General features: G+C 35.9%; 1 protein-coding gene across 5 annotated transcripts in view; it reads left to right on the top strand.

Annotated features, from left to right (window-relative positions):
• LOC115216652 overlaps positions 1 to 16,229 on the top strand; it is a 76,944-nt gene that overhangs the window by 25,047 nt on the left and 35,668 nt on the right. Inside the window, exon 1 of one of the 5 annotated variants that reach the window (XM_036506293.1) lies at positions 5,882 to 5,892. The exons of the other annotated variants lie outside the window; for them this stretch is intronic. The gene's annotated coding sequence lies outside the window, so the exon portion shown is untranslated. Of the gene's footprint in view, positions 1 to 5,881; positions 5,893 to 16,229 lie in introns of those variants that run through there. 5 annotated transcript variants of the gene reach the window in all.

Below are 16,229 nucleotides of genomic sequence, written 5' to 3'. Positions count from 1 at the left end.
TGTTGACACTATGAGGACATTTGTCTCCCGCCTGGACTACTGCTCCCAACTGTGGTCACCGCATAGTGTCAAACTAACCACAGAGCTTGAGACAATCCAAGACATTTCACCAGAGGATTTCGCCATGAAAGAAAAGAACTATTGGGAGAGGCTTAGGGAACTCAATTTGTACTCCTTGGAACGAAGACGAGAGAGATTGTCAGTGATATACATATGGAAAATTCTGGAGGGACTAGCACAAATTTTGGAATTGAGAGCTGTTCCATCCCCGTACAGGACGTCACCTGTGTGGTGCCAAAGGTCCCGTCTTCCACATCCAGGGTAAGGAGCAGATACTGTAATAGCCTGGGGTCAGGGCCCTCAGCTTTTCAACAAACTGCCAAGAAAACTAGAGATCTACATGATGCGGATGTGGACATTTTCAAAAAACATCTAGCCAGCTCTTTCCGGGATCCCCAGATGAACCCACTGCAAGGTACGAAGTAACCTAAGGGCAGCAGCTACAAACTCTCTCTTAGATCAGTGGCCAGCCACGGCAACTGGCCTTAGAGAGGGTAGCAAACAAGGGCGGTGCCCCAGCATGGCCTCAGCCGGATGGCTGAAACGTAAAAGAGTAAAAGATATATATAAATATATGTATATATATTATATTACACTGGAATACACTGCCCCGAGGATTGCCATCCAGAGGCACAATCAGTGCGTGACCTGGGTATTCACACTGAGTGATGACGCGACCTTTCATGTACATGTTGCTAAACGACAATGAAATGCCGACGGCTGGCTGGCTGGATTCTTAGAACCTTTAGAACAAGAGAACAAGAAACCATGATGGTCTCTGGAGACACTGTCCTAAGCCACTTTGACTATTGCTCTCAGCTATGGTCACCATCCAGTGTCAAGTTGATCACAGAACTGAGGCGATCCAACGAAGCTAATGAAGAAGATAGCCTCTGTGCAGCATACGAGCTACTGGGAGAGACTCAAGAGATTAAAGCTCTATTCCCTGGAGCGTAGGCGAGAAAGATATGTAGAATATGTTCTATATTATATATATAATATATGTTATATATATATATATATATATATATATATTATATATCTATATAATATATATATATATATTTTATATATCGAGGGCATTATACATACATGCCACACCGCTAAGAGGGACAATTAGTCATTTCTACCAAAATATTACTAATCCCACCGAATGCAATTTTTCAAAGTAAGACATTTAAAAATAGAGACCTGTATCACAGTGATTTCATACTTACGTATTCATCAGCATGCCTGAATGTTATAAATAAACAACCCATGTGCTTCGTTGATGTTGATCAGTTAGCTGATCGGCTTAAAGCGGGGCAGGGTCGTTTATTTATGATACATTCAGGCCTGCTGATGAATACGTAAGTATGAAATCACTGTGATACAGGTCTTATTTTTTAAATGTCTTACTTTGAAAATTGCATTCGGTGGAATTTAATATTTTTGGTAGAAATGACTAATTGTCCCTCTTAGCGTGTGGCATGTATGTATAATGCCCTCTGGCATGTATGTATAATGCCCTCTATATATAAATTAATATGTTCAATAAGAAATAATTATTTCGAAATTTATTCTCTTATGAGGTTTTCACGCTATCTACCTGACAATTTCTTGTTAAGTTTTCCTTATTAAGTAGTTGTCCTTAATTGCTAAATTTTTATTCCGAAAAAACTTTTCCTTTCCGAAATGCAATTCGTAAAGTATGCCATTTACAGGATGTAATATATGTAAACTCACCCATGTGCTTCGTTGATGTTGATCAGTTAGCTGATCGGCTTAAGCGGGGCAGGGTCGTTTATTTATGATACATTCAGGCCTGCTGATGAATACGTAAGTATGAAATCACTGTGATACAGGTCTATATTTTTTAAATGTCTTACTTTGAAAAATTGCATTCGGTGGGATTAGTAATATTTTTGGTAGAAATGACTAATTGTCCCTCTTAGCGTGTGGCATGTATGTATAATGCCCTCTGGCATGTATGTATAATGCCCTCTATATATAAATTAATATGTTCAATAAGAAATAATTATTTTCGAAATTTATTCTCTTATGAGGTTTTCACGCTATCTACCTGACAATTTCTTGTTAAGTTTTCCTTATTAAGTAGTTGTCCTTAATTGCTATATATATATATATGTATATATATATATATGTATATATATATGTATATGTATATGTATATATATATATATGTATATATATATATGTATATATATATATGTATATATATATGTATATATATATATATATATATATATATATATATAGATCAATAAATGGTGGGGTTGTGTTGACCGCACGTGGAGAAATGATAAGTAAGGAAAAAATTTTTTTTAAAATGCAGAATGCTCAAATGAAAGAAAATTTTAATAAAATGAGAAAATGATAAAATATATAAAATATATTTATTCAACCGGTTTTCGTCATTGTATGACTTGTCAAGAATATTTATGTTTTAAGAAGTTTTTTTAAAAATTAGAAAGGGGAAAAAAGAAAATTGCATTGTTTTTTGTAAAAGAATAATGATAAAATGTACAAAAATTAAAAAATAAGTTCTCCGATACATTGTGAGTTCGTTGTGTATCTTGAGTTTTATGGTTGTTTACCAAAAATTACCTTGAGGTGTTAAGATCCAAAGGGATTAAGAGCATGTGATGTGTTGTGTTGTTAAATTCAGCATGTTGCAGGACAGGAAGTAGTAGTAATTGTGGTCCTGGTTCTTCAGCTCCTGTGTTGTGAGTAAGGGGAGACAACTCTTTTGAGTTCTTCAATAAAACCAAATTATAAAACTAAAATGATAGTTTTATAATTTGGGTTTTATTGAAGAACTCAAAAGAGTTGTCTCCCCTTACTCACAACACAGGAGCTGAAGAACCAGGACCACAATTACTACTACTTCCTGTCCTGCAACATGCTGAATTTAACAACACAACACATCACATGCTCTTAACACCTCAAGGTAATTTTTTGGTAAACAACCATAAAACTCAAGATACACAACGAACTCACAATGTATCGGAGAACTTATTTTTTAATTTTTTTTAATTTTTGTACATTTTTATCATTATTCTTTTACAAAAAACAATGCAATTTTCTTTTTTTCCCCTTTCTAATTTTTAAAAAAACTTCTTAAAACATAAATATTCTTGACAAGTCATACAATGACGAAAACCGGTTGAATAAATATATATTTATATATTTTATCATTTTCTCATTTTATTAAAATTTTCTTTCATTTGAGCATTCTGCATTTAAAAAAAAATTTTTCCCTATATATATATATATATATATATGTATATATATGTATATATATGTATATATATGTATATATATATATATTTATATATATGTATATATATATATATATATATATATATATATATATATACACAAATAAGAAAATGGAGAAATACAACTAAATCAAATATCAATTACCAGATAATACTCAATTACATACTTTATTAAACCACCACATAAGAGACTGTAGGTTTAATATATACATTCCACTTATTATACAACATTACTCTTTCCTTTATGTACACTGATTTGTTCTGCTTTTTATATTTAACCCTACAGTCTCTTATGTGGTGGTTCAATAAAGTATGTGATTGAGTATTATCTGGTAATTGATATTTGATTTAGATGTATTTCTCCATTTTCTTATTTGTATTAGTAATTTGTGGTAAATCATTTTACCTTTGCCCATATAATACAGTAAATGAATTGATTGCATCGCAATCATTAACATTTATGCATTAACTTTGTTGGGTACTTCACTAGCAGTATATTGGATATACGTTATCCCATGGTGGGTTGCATTTACAACCCCTATCTCAATTTGTATATATATATATATATATATATATATATAAATTATTTATTAAAAAAGTTACAATTACGCAATTCTAGTCAGTTGGAAAAATCTTTTGCCGACATGCCGGAAGTTGCAGCTGCTTGTTACTATGGATACAGCCTTAACATTGTGACGGAATGTGTGTGTGTGTATGTGTGTGTGTGTGAGTTTATGTGCATGTCTGTGAGTGTGGATTTGTATGTGTATGTTTCCTTCCATATTTTGAGTTTTTGCGCGCGTTGTACGTGTCTGTGTGTGCGTGCGCGTGTTTATGTGCTTACTCATTTTGCTTTACTTTTCATCCGTCCTCACTACCCATATAACGAGGATTCGGTAACTACATGGTGAGACAGGGGCACAGGTGCGATGACCGATGTACCTGTTGGGCGCTGATCTATTATTGGTTTTTGTGTTGGACTTGTATGACCGGATTCTACGCTGATGTAGTTTTGCTTGCTGATGAAGAAAATCACTCTTTACTCTTTTTTACTCTTTTACTTGTCTCAGTCATTTGACTGTGGCCATGCTGGAGCACCGCCTTTTAATCGACAACTCGACCCCAGGACTTATTCTTTTGTAATATCTTTTGCCGAACCGCTAAGTAACGGGGACATAAACACACCAGCAATGCTAGGGGACAAACACAGACACACAAACACACACACGCATATATATATACATATATACGACGGGCTTCTTTCAGTTTCCGTCTACCAAATCCACTCACAAGGCTTTGGTCAACCCGAGGCTATAGTAGAAGACACTTGCCTAGAGTGCCACGCAGTGAGACTGAACCCGGAACCATGTGGTTGGTTAGCAAGCTACTTACCACACAGCCACTCCTGCGCCTCATTTTTCTCTAGAACTTAATCATAAAAGAATCAGCAGCCCTGACGCTGTTGATTACAGCAATTGTTCGTGTGAAGTATGCACGGAGGATCGACTCCGCAACCTGTTACAGAACGATGGTACAATTTCAATTGTCGAAATCGGCGAGATGACGTTTTCTGCATGAAAATATAACAAAGGGTAGAATGTTACCTGCACAGTGGTTGCTTTTAACCTCATTGTTTGACTGGAACAGAAAGCTGGAAATTAAGCAAAACATGAAAGCACACACACACACACACACACTCATACAGACTTACGTACACAGACGTACCCGTACAAGATCACAGACACACACAAACTGTCTCTCTTACACTCCTCTCTATTCCCATAAAATCAAACTGTCGCAACTTCCAGTATGTTGGCAATGGACGCACCTGATTGGTAAAATTGCATCATTTTTAGAGACTTGTAATTTTTTTTATTATTAATTTCTATATAATAAAAAAATGAATGTGTTTTTTTTTTTGTCGTTAGTCTGCAAAACTACATAGGTGTAGAAAATTTTAAAACATTCTGGTAGTTATCTCTCTCTATATATAAAGCTGAAGTTGTCAGTGTATGGCAGGTTTGGTAGCCTTCAACTAACACTATCTCCTCCGAGACCCTGCAGCGCAAGTTGATCAAAATTGAGAGTATGTTAGAAGAAGGCGTGCTCTTCCTTCCGTAGAAGAAAATATTCAAATCGGACCATGTTAACACTAAAAATTATTTACATCAAAAAGGTGCTTTTTCTCTATGAAAATCCCTATTTTTTACAATTTTTTTACTGCTGTGTTGCCATTTTTCGGTGTATTTCAACCAGAAAAATGTTCACTTAAAGAGAATAGCAAGCTACATGATGCAAAATTTTTACTTTTCAAAAATTCCAATTCTAAAGGGTCGAAAAGAAAACAAGCCTGAGCAACGCTGGACTATAATGTTAGTTTTAGAAAATTCTGGTTGTTCGAAAGAATTTTAAAAGACCCGTTCTTATTTTATTATCTTCATATTTTTCTCTTCTCTTTTTATCTTGGGGAATATCCAAAACAACATCTTCTATAGGACCACCACATTTAGTTGACAAATATATTTTATGAATAAACAGATAGGGATAAATAGTTAGACAAATAAATAAATGGATGAAAAAGTTCAAAATTTTAAATTGGGGAAGGTGTGAGATTTGAGTCCCTTATTAAACTTTATAACATTAATTATTAAACATTAATGTTTGTTTCTCATAAAATGGTGTATATTTAATTTACATTAAATTATTATTTACGATTATTTAAGGCAAACACAAGTAAAACGCAAATTCTTTTCACTTCAATGCTTTTGTCTGTATCTAATTTCAATTTGCATATGTTCATCAATAAGCCACAATCTCTTTAAAATAGACAAAATCAAAATTTTAAATGGTGCGGGGAGAGGTGGATGTACGGTGAAATTTAAAAGAATTTTTTTTGCATATTCGTAATCTCCGACATCTAAAACGTAGGATTCTGAAAAAGAAATTTCCCCCAAAAATGCATTTTTCAAGGAGAGGTGCAATTCTGCATTAGCCCCCATTCTCATAGCATATCTTCTTTATATATAAAAGTAAGGTTGTGTGTCTGTCTCCTACGATTTAGATTCCTAACTACTCCCACATTTTGCGGTGCAGTTTAACCAAAACCGGGTATCTTATAGTCGTGATTCATATCGAGCCCTTCTGGGTATTAGCGCGCGTCTACGATGAGTCTACGATTTAAAAAAAAATTTACCATCATTTTTTTTCCATTTTAATGCACTTTTTCGCTATTATATAAGGGAAGTAACTCTCTAAAAATGTCTACGATGTGTCAACAATTTAAAAACAAATTTACCATAATTTTTTTTCCATTTTTAATGCATTTTTTGCTATTTTTTGGCTATAACTCTCTAAAAATGCTTATATAGTTATTTCCCTTACAAACCCGAGCAACGCTGGGCGATACTGCTAGTATGTAATACAATGGAACACAAACTTCACAACTAATGAGTATATTTGTGTGTGTGTGTGTGTACGTTAGTTTATTTATGTTTCTATACGTAACCATACAAAGTCCAAAATTACACAGGATTACATTAATTGGATGTTTTCGGTTTGACCGGCAGTTTTTTCTAGCGGTGTCATATGAAATTGTCACCCATAATTATGACCCTAGTATCGATCTATTGCATTTCAATCTGTTTTAGGGTTAGGGGTGGGGAGAAGGGTATCTTTTTTCTTCACAAATGTAAATAAATCCAATCTGTTTCTTAAACGAGGGACATATTCATACGGCACAGAATGTTTTTTACCTCAATGGACGTCATTGATTGGTTGAAATTTCAGAAATTGAAGATAAAAAACAACAAATATCTTACAAACTATAGAATTTTCTCAATAAAGCCATGAGAAAAAGATGTTTTATAAACACATTCTACCAGTATACGAAGTTTAAAAGTGTTTAGTTACCTAGAAATTATGTTAAAAAGTGCTGTTCAAACCGAAAAGATTCCATTAATGGCATACACGCAGAGACTTATTATTTCTTTTTCTGGCAACGTCTACACATTCTCTATCTCTGTCTCTCTTTCTCACTCACTTAACCACCTGAAACGGAAAAAGATCTTGAAGACAAACATCACTGCCTTAGTAAAATTCTTCATTTATGAATATTTACAAACATCACTGTATTGACAAGTATTTGTAAATATTTATAACTTACCTTCCTTTTATATTTAGCTTTCTTTAAACAGACAATATTATCAAGCTTTCTTTCAATAGACAATATTATAATTCTATGACTTAAAAATTTCTACTTATTTACTTATCTTATATTCAAATGAAAATGCTGTTGTTGAGAGAAAGAGAGAGAGAGAGAAAGAGAGTGTATTTCGTCTGCCGTTATGTTCTGAGTTCAAATTTCACCGAAGTCAACTTTGCCTTTCGTCCTTTCGGGGTCGATAAAATAAGTACAAGTTGAACACTGGGGGTCAATGTAATCGACTCATCCCCTCCTGCAGAACTGCTGCCCTTGTGACATAATTTGAAGCCATTACCATTGATGCTTTGTGGTATCTTGCCTGTCGCTATGTTCTGAGTTCAAATTTCACCGAAGTCAACTTTGCCTTTCGTCCTTTCGGGGTCGATAAAATAAGTACAAGTTGAACACTGGGGGTCAATGTAATCGACTCATCCCCTCCTGCAGAACTGCTGCCCTTGTGACATAATTTGAAGCCATTACCATTGATGCTTTGTGGTATCTTGCCTGTCGCTATGTTCTGAGTTCAAATTACACCAAGATTGACTTTGCTTTTCATACCTGTAAAACACTGGGGTCAATGTAATTAACTAGTCCCCTCCCCACAAATATCAGGTCTTGTGCCTTTAGTAGAAAGGATTATTATTATTATTATTATTATTATTATTATTATAAGGTGGTCAGCTGGCAGAAACATAAGCATGCCAGGCAAAATGCTTAGCGGTATTTCGCCCATCTTTACATTCTGAGTTCAAATTCCGCCGAGGTCGACTTTACCTTCCATACTTTCAGGGTCAATGGAAAAAGTACCAGTCAAGCATTGGAGACAATGTAACTGACTTGACCCCTCCTGTCAAATTTCAGGCTTTATGCCTTTAATTGAAAGGATTATTATTATTATTATTATTGAGGCAGCGTGCTGGCAGAATCGTTAGCATGCCAGGCGAAATGCTTAGCAGTATCTCGTCTGCCGCTACATTCTGAGTTCAAATTCTGCCAAGGTTGACTTTGCCTTTCATCCTTTTGGGGTTGATTAAATAAGTACCAGTTACACATTGTGGGTCAATGTAATCGACTTAATCACTTCCCCCAAATTTGAGGCTTTGTGCTTCCACTTGAAAAGAATTATTATTATTATTATTATTATTATTATTATTATTATTATTATTATTATTATTATTATGGCGGCAGCAGTGGCGGTGAGCTGGCAGAATCGTTAGCACGTCGGGCAAAATACTTTGCAGCATTTTGTCCATCTTTACAGTCTGAGTTCAAATACCACTGAGCTCAATTTTGCCTTTCAACCTTTCTGGGTCGATAAAATAATTACCAGTTAACCACTGGAGTCAATGCAATTAACTTACCCCCTCTCCTGAAATTGCTGGCCTTGTGCCAAATTTTGAATTAATTATTATTATTATTATTATTATTATTGAGTGAGAGAGCAGTTCATGCCATCAAAGTGACACTGTGGTAAAATATACGAAGCCCAATATACCCATCATGACTACCCGTCTGATAAGGGTACACCAGGCACATGCATCACAGCCATATGTGTGCGACATGGTGATCTCATATCAAGATAAACAGCACATGACCTTGCAGGTGGGGCCCAGTTAGAAATTTCTTCAGGTTGAGTAGCCCATCCTGCTCAAAAGGTCTCTGAATAAGGGTTGTTTAAGGATGTTGAAAGAACCACCCATGTTTCCAGAGGTGAATTATTCAAACCCCAAAGAATCCCTCTCAACACATGGCTATGATGCTCCCCCACTACTTCTGCTCGTGATCAGAGATGCACATATCGTCAGCCACTAAGGGACATGCTCAACTGCTTAAGGTCAAACAACTGACAAGCAAATCTGTGGTATTGAGCAGAATATTTGCTGTAGCCCCATCTTTTATTATTATTATTATTATTATTAAAGTTAGAATCACGATTGCAAACTATTATCCATTGCCATGGTTTGTAAGACTAAAGTAACAGGAAAGAGTTGGTCTACCATCATACAAGACGTCCTTTATACATTCAGGAAAGGAAGACTTGACCTTATTTCCGCTGTATTAGGCTGCAGTCTGACTTATTTGTGGTGAGAGATAAGGACATGTTTTCTCCAGTAGCTGTCTCAACCTCTGCAATTGTTCTTGGCGAGCTTTTGCCTTAATCCTACGAAAAGCTGGGTGGGGAAAGGTCATTAGACCGTTCGATTAAGTGTGCTAGAAGAAGATCCCATACAATCTAACTACAAAGAAAAGGAAGTTCTATAGAGATATTCAGTAAACACCAGAACATAAGCGGGTAAGACAGATGAAAATATATAAAAATCAAGAATTCTTGATTTTTATATATTTTCATCTGTCTTACCCGCTTATGTTCTGGTGTTTACTGAATTTCTCTACAGAACTTTCTTTTCTTTGTAGTTAGATCGTATGGGATCTTCTTCTAGCATATCGGTTATCCACCTAGTGGTTATCCCTAAATATATATATAAACACTGCCAGATCTGACTGGCCTGGTGCAGCCTTCGAGCTTCCCAGACCCCAGTTGAACCGTCCAACCCATGCTAGCATGGAAAGCAGACGTTAAACGATGATGATATATATATATATATATATATATATATATATATATATATATATATATATATATATATCTGTAAATGTAATATGTGACAATTATTCGGTAGCCAAGACCAAACTCAGAGGTTCAGATGCCAAGGTGGAAATCCACACCACCATCTCTTCAGTTATCCGGCCATCGGAAAAACCTAATAATTGTCACATATTACATTTACAGATAAATTCCTCTATTTACATAATATCGAGGTCTCTTTCTTTCTTTTGTTATCTTACCATTTTTATCAATATACTAGCATTAAAGACCCGTCGTTGCCAGGTCATAGTGCTAGTGCATGTATATATATGTGTATATATATGTGTACATATTACATGTACATCTATATATATATACATCTACACATAAAATACAAAATACAAAGTTATATCTTGATATCGCTAGTGATAACAATACTCAAAATATATAACAGACTGGATTTGTTAGCCCGTCTCTTGTAATTTCGATCAATTGTATCTTGTCCTCCCTCTTGTATAGAAGTGTGGCTACAATCCAGCCTACCTCTACTTCGGGGGATGGGGGGCATTTTTAATTCTTTTCCGGGACGTCCTACGTCCCAGATATAAAGGTAAAAATAAAATATTTCCACTTTGCAAGTTCGAGTCGAGTACTCCCTTGCACGCTCCGTTGACTCAAACCTTGCTTCTATTGTGGTGAATTTACCGCCTCTGATTAGATACCTTTCATAGTCGCACCAAGACACTTTTCGAAGGTGCTTTCCCCCATGTGTTCAAATCTTCTTTTTTCTCTACATTGTATACTTTATAGACAATAGTCTTTTCTTTAATTTAATTTTTTATTATCCATCTGGACTATTCCATTTCTGAACGCTAATTTTATTTTTAATTTATTCCCATTCATGTGAAGCCACTTATTCAAGTTCAAGTCATTGATGCAATTTTATACCAATTGCTATTTTTACTTTTGTTATGTTACGATTATATTATACTTTAGTTTGATTTTAATTATTACTTACTACATATAATTCAATTGTTATTATTATTTTTATTGTTAAAGTGAAAGTATCTGACATAAAATAGAGAAATGTTTTTGTTTCACTTTTAACACGTAATACTGAAATAGTGGAAGAAGATATGATATTGCTATGGGCTCGCTGTAGGCAAGACGTTGAACATTTTTTTTGCCCATGAAACTACATGGATCCTAAGTAAGGCATGTGTAAAATTTGAATGAAATTGGTTGTGTAGTTCTCAAGTTTTAGGGAAACACACAGACAGACAGACAGACACACATTCTCAGTTTTATATATATAAAGATATATATATATATATATATCACGTGATCACGTGACCGACCAGACCATCAGATGTTTTACACATCGCTGGTCACAATGCGTTCGCATTGTTTTAGCCTTCGAATGATGAATGACGCCACCCCCTGCCAGAGCCTTGTGGAGCGTTTTAGGTGTTTTCGCTCAATAAACACACACAACGCCCGGTCTGGGAATTGAAACCGCAATCCTGCGACTGCAAGTCCACTGCCCTAACCACTAGGCCATTGCACCTCCACATATATATATATATATATATATATATATAGAGTTATGTGTGTGTGTGTACATATATGTGTATAGATAGATAGATAGGTTTTTAGGTAGGTAGGTAGGTAAGTAAGTATGTTTATTGGTTTATTGATTGATTTGATGATTTTTAATTGGTATGTTAAACACCTATTCATGGGAGTTCATGCACTACTAAATGCGTTTCAATCAATAAATGACTCTTGCCATGCTTTTGTAATTGTCGTTAAAATATTAAGTTGTTTACTCAATTGTTAGTGGATGAACAAAAGGGAAAGGAAATTATCAAAAGCGGTTGAGCAAAAACAAACAAGCAGTGTGAGTCATGGTGGTGGTGATGAAATATAGATGTACTGGCAGAATCAAAGGAAGGTGGAAGAAGTAACAAATAAAAGGAAACGTGTTAGTAGGGTAATGAATTTGTCAATAAAAGTTGTCAGATAGAGGAATTTTATTTAGCTCTGATACAGCATCCTCTCCAAATATTATCCTCACTATTACCTGGCATGCAGGTGAAATTACAGTTTCAGCGATTGTATGAGATTTCATTTTTCTTGCAACTATCTCCGCCACAGCATAACTTGCTTCTTGTCCTTTGTCACTCAACTTGAACTTTTTGGCAAACATAGAAACTTGCCTTTTATTAAATGTCAATTCTCTTTTTAAAAATATTGTTCATTTTTGCCTGACAACTCTGGATGTTTAGTTGTTAAGTGTCGTTTCAGTTTGGCTGGTGCCATAGCACTATTAGCCAGCTTCTCCCCACAAACAGTACACAAATGTGAAGGGCAGTCTGGGTTTCCAATCCAAGTAAATCCCAGAGCTGTGTAGTTTTATACTGAGGAAAACAGTATAAAACCCCCAGTAGACCTGAAAGACACACAGGAGAAGAAGTAGTGGCAGCTTGTAGACAAAATTAGGGCTTCAGAAAATGTTCAGCCTTTGTGTAAAAGGAAACAAACATATAAAAACAAAATTTATACATAAACCTGATTGGTTCGTGTTTTAGCCACCTCCGGGTAGTGTGTTTAATTTGTTCACTGAATACCACCGCAAATTCCCCCTTGTTTATCAAAAATCCCCACTAAATCACAAAATAGTGGAGGAGGCTATCATCATCATCATCATCATCATCGTTTAACATCTGCTTTCCATGCTGGCATGGGTTGGATGGTTTGACTGAGGACTGGCAAGCCAGATGGCCGCACCAGGCTCCAATCTGATCTGGCAGAGTTTCTACAACTGGATGCCCTTCCTAATGCCAACCCTTCTGAGAGTGTAGTGGGTGCCTTTACATGCCACTGGTACGAGGGCCAGTTAGGTGGTACTGGCACCAGCCATGCTCAAATGGTGCTTTTTATGTGCCACCTGCACAGGAGCCAGTCCAGCAGCACTGGCAATGACCTCACTCGAATGTGGTCTTTCATGTGCCACCAGTACTTGGAAAGTTTTGATAAGCGTTTGGTGGAACACATTTTGTGTAATACACTTTGAAACCTTACCACAAAACCAGACAATTACAGCTCAAGCATAATGTGAGCAAATTGATAAGATGAATGAAAAAAAAATTACAGAAAAATAGGTGCCTTCTGGTCAACTGAAAAGGTGTCCTTTTCCATCATGACTATGTCAGATCTTGTGGAGTCAAAAAGAAATACTACCTTACACACAGCACTGTTGTGTCATGCAGTGCTCTCTCTCCCTTGTGTGAAGCTTCCTATCTCAAACACACAGCAGCCAAACACCACAATGCTGGAACTGTGAAGCGCGCAGTTCTATACAAAGATTTTTGTATTGTTTTCATAAACTTAAGGATTATATAATGTACAAGTATAAAGAAAAAATTAAAGGGGCTTCTTCACACATCTCTCCTTATCTACCCGCAGTACATGACCATACCATCGCAAGCATCTCTCTTGCATACCACATCTGATGTTTCTTATGTCCAGCATGTCTCTCAGGGTGCTTACACTCTGTCATGCGTGCACACTGACATTACACATCCAGCGGATCATGTTAGCTTCATTTCTTTCAAGTCTACGCATGTCCTCTGCAGTCCGATGATGATAAACGATGATTATTATTACTATAATAATCTCTAACATATCATTGAAACTTTCTCCTTTACATGAAAGTGATTAACCAGTGGAGCTTTTGGATTTTTTAATCCCTGATGAGGACATGACATCCTCGAATTGACTATATATGTATATTTACTCTTTTTACTCTTACTCTTTTACTTGTTTCAGTCATTTGACTGTGGCCATGCTGGAGCACCTGAAAGAAAGGAAATGGAAAATTATGGATGTATAAATAATTCATTTGTATGATATAAAGATGTTGAAATTTTTTATAAAAACAATACAGACACTCAGAGAGCGCAAACCTCCGCCAAGGCAACACCAACATCCTCTCAACAATTAGCCAGAGATAATTTTTAAAATGAGAATACCTGAAATAAACTTGACTGCTCTCACAAACGAGAATACTAAAAATGAACTCAACCGTTCTCAAAAATTAAGTAAAAAGAGGGAAAATAATCCAGAACCCTCGTCCAGTACCAGATCAATCCCAAAATCTAATCAGTTCATGTAGATGTTACCCCCTGATGAGGGGGACCCAGGATGAAGTGGTAAGGACCAATCTCAGAATGTTAGGCCTAATAGAAGAAATGACAATGGACCAAGATGTCTGGTGATGTGAAGTTCTTGAGAAGACCCACCCACATCAGCAAAACTGCGTTCTAGAAGCGCTGTGTGTCCCACCTGCACTTAACGAGAAAATTTCTTGCACACTCTACCACATTAAACCAAACTCTATCTCTACATCTCTTCCTCACACTTGCACTTCATGCACTAGGATTACCTCCCACTCCCCAATCCTGTCCTCGTGGCCCTGTGCCACAGTATCACTGCTCTCTCCGCTAGCTTCTGACCTGTGTGTTCCACCCACACCCTGTCTCACTGAATCATTTGCATATGCCCAGCACCTTGCCACCATCTCTATCCTGCTCTCTCCCACTCTCTCTCTCCTCCTGCTCTTCCCTCAGTTTGGGTAACCAGGTATTTCTTTTGCAGCAGCGCACCTGTTTCTGTCTTCATTCCTGATCTCTCTTTCTCTCTCTCTCTCTCTCGCCCCCCCCCCCCAGCTGGGTAATCTTGTAACTCCTCTACAGCAAGGCACCTGTTTTTGTCTCTCTCTGCCTCCCTATAACCTTTCATCAACCAACACAAGACCACCTCCTCCAATACCCCCGCCCTGCCTCAAAATAGTTTTTTTTTTGTCTTATAAGTACATGGTGACCCTCTCAGTGCTGGTGCACTTAAAAGCACCCGGTTCATACTGTAAAGTGGTTGGCATTTGGAAGAGCATCCAGCTATAAAAACCTTTCCAAAATTGACCTCGCCTTTGCTTATGCCACATAAAAAGCACTAAGTCCACTCTGCTGAGTGGTTGGTGTTTGGAAGGGTATCCAGCTGTAAAAATCTTGCCAAAACAGGAACAGTTACAGATGTCTGCTGCAGGCTTCTACCTGGCCAGCTCCTGGCAAACCATCTTGCCTATGCCAGTATGGAAGGCGGACGTTAAACAATGATGATGATGATAAAATATATATATATATATATATATATATATATATAATCAATAATAATAAAGGGTAAAATTAATTAATTAATTAATTAATAATTAATGATTTCACCAAGTAGTATTCGGTATGTTAAAAAGACCATTATTGGTAAACTTAAACAGTATATATTACCTAGGACTTGTTTCTTACAGTAGAAGAAATAGCTAGTTCTTTGGCTGCTATTTCTAAAGTTCGGTGTGTGGTGAAACAAATTTTTTGCCTAACCCTAATTATAATTATACTCATAATTATAATAAATAAATAAATGTATATATATATACAAAGTGAGATAGGGAGTATGAGTGTAACCCACTATGGGATATCATTTATCAAATCTGACTAATATGGGCATAATGAGATACTCTTATCTACAGGCTGAAACAGCTGTAAGATCCATTTTATATGTATTATTCTTATGGTATTATCTTACTTATTGATGTATATTGTTTTATTCTGTTGGATTTGGATGTTCCTATTTAATCTAAATAATTAGTTAATAAATTATATGAATTGGTATTATCAGGAAGTTGATGATTGAAAGAAATCTATTCCTCCATTTTCTTATTTTGTATATATATTTATATATGCATTGCAAATGGTTTTGTTAAGCAGTACTAATTTTTACAATTCTGTAAATAATAATAATAGATTTTAAAATCTAAAAGTTTGTAGTGATCACTGTGCAATGACTAAAGAAAATAGTCTTATAACGAAGCATATAAGCCCTCAACAGAAAAAGCAGGTTTTCCCATATGCATGGGCCTCAAACCCACACCTCTCTGTTTATGCAACCAAGTGTGCTACCGATTACACTAGCGAACCTACCTGCTTTTTCTGTCAGAATTTAAGAACTATAATTAGTTCTTAGTTGTTTTTGTAAACAAACTATC

The sequence above is a fragment of the Octopus sinensis genome, linkage group LG10 (assembly GCF_006345805.1).
Source record: "Octopus sinensis linkage group LG10, ASM634580v1, whole genome shotgun sequence".
In the NCBI taxonomy this organism is placed as follows: Eukaryota; Metazoa; Mollusca; class Cephalopoda; order Octopoda; family Octopodidae; genus Octopus; species Octopus sinensis.
Note: the sequence above shows the minus strand (reverse complement) of the source record. Positions and strands in the feature narration are given on the sequence as shown.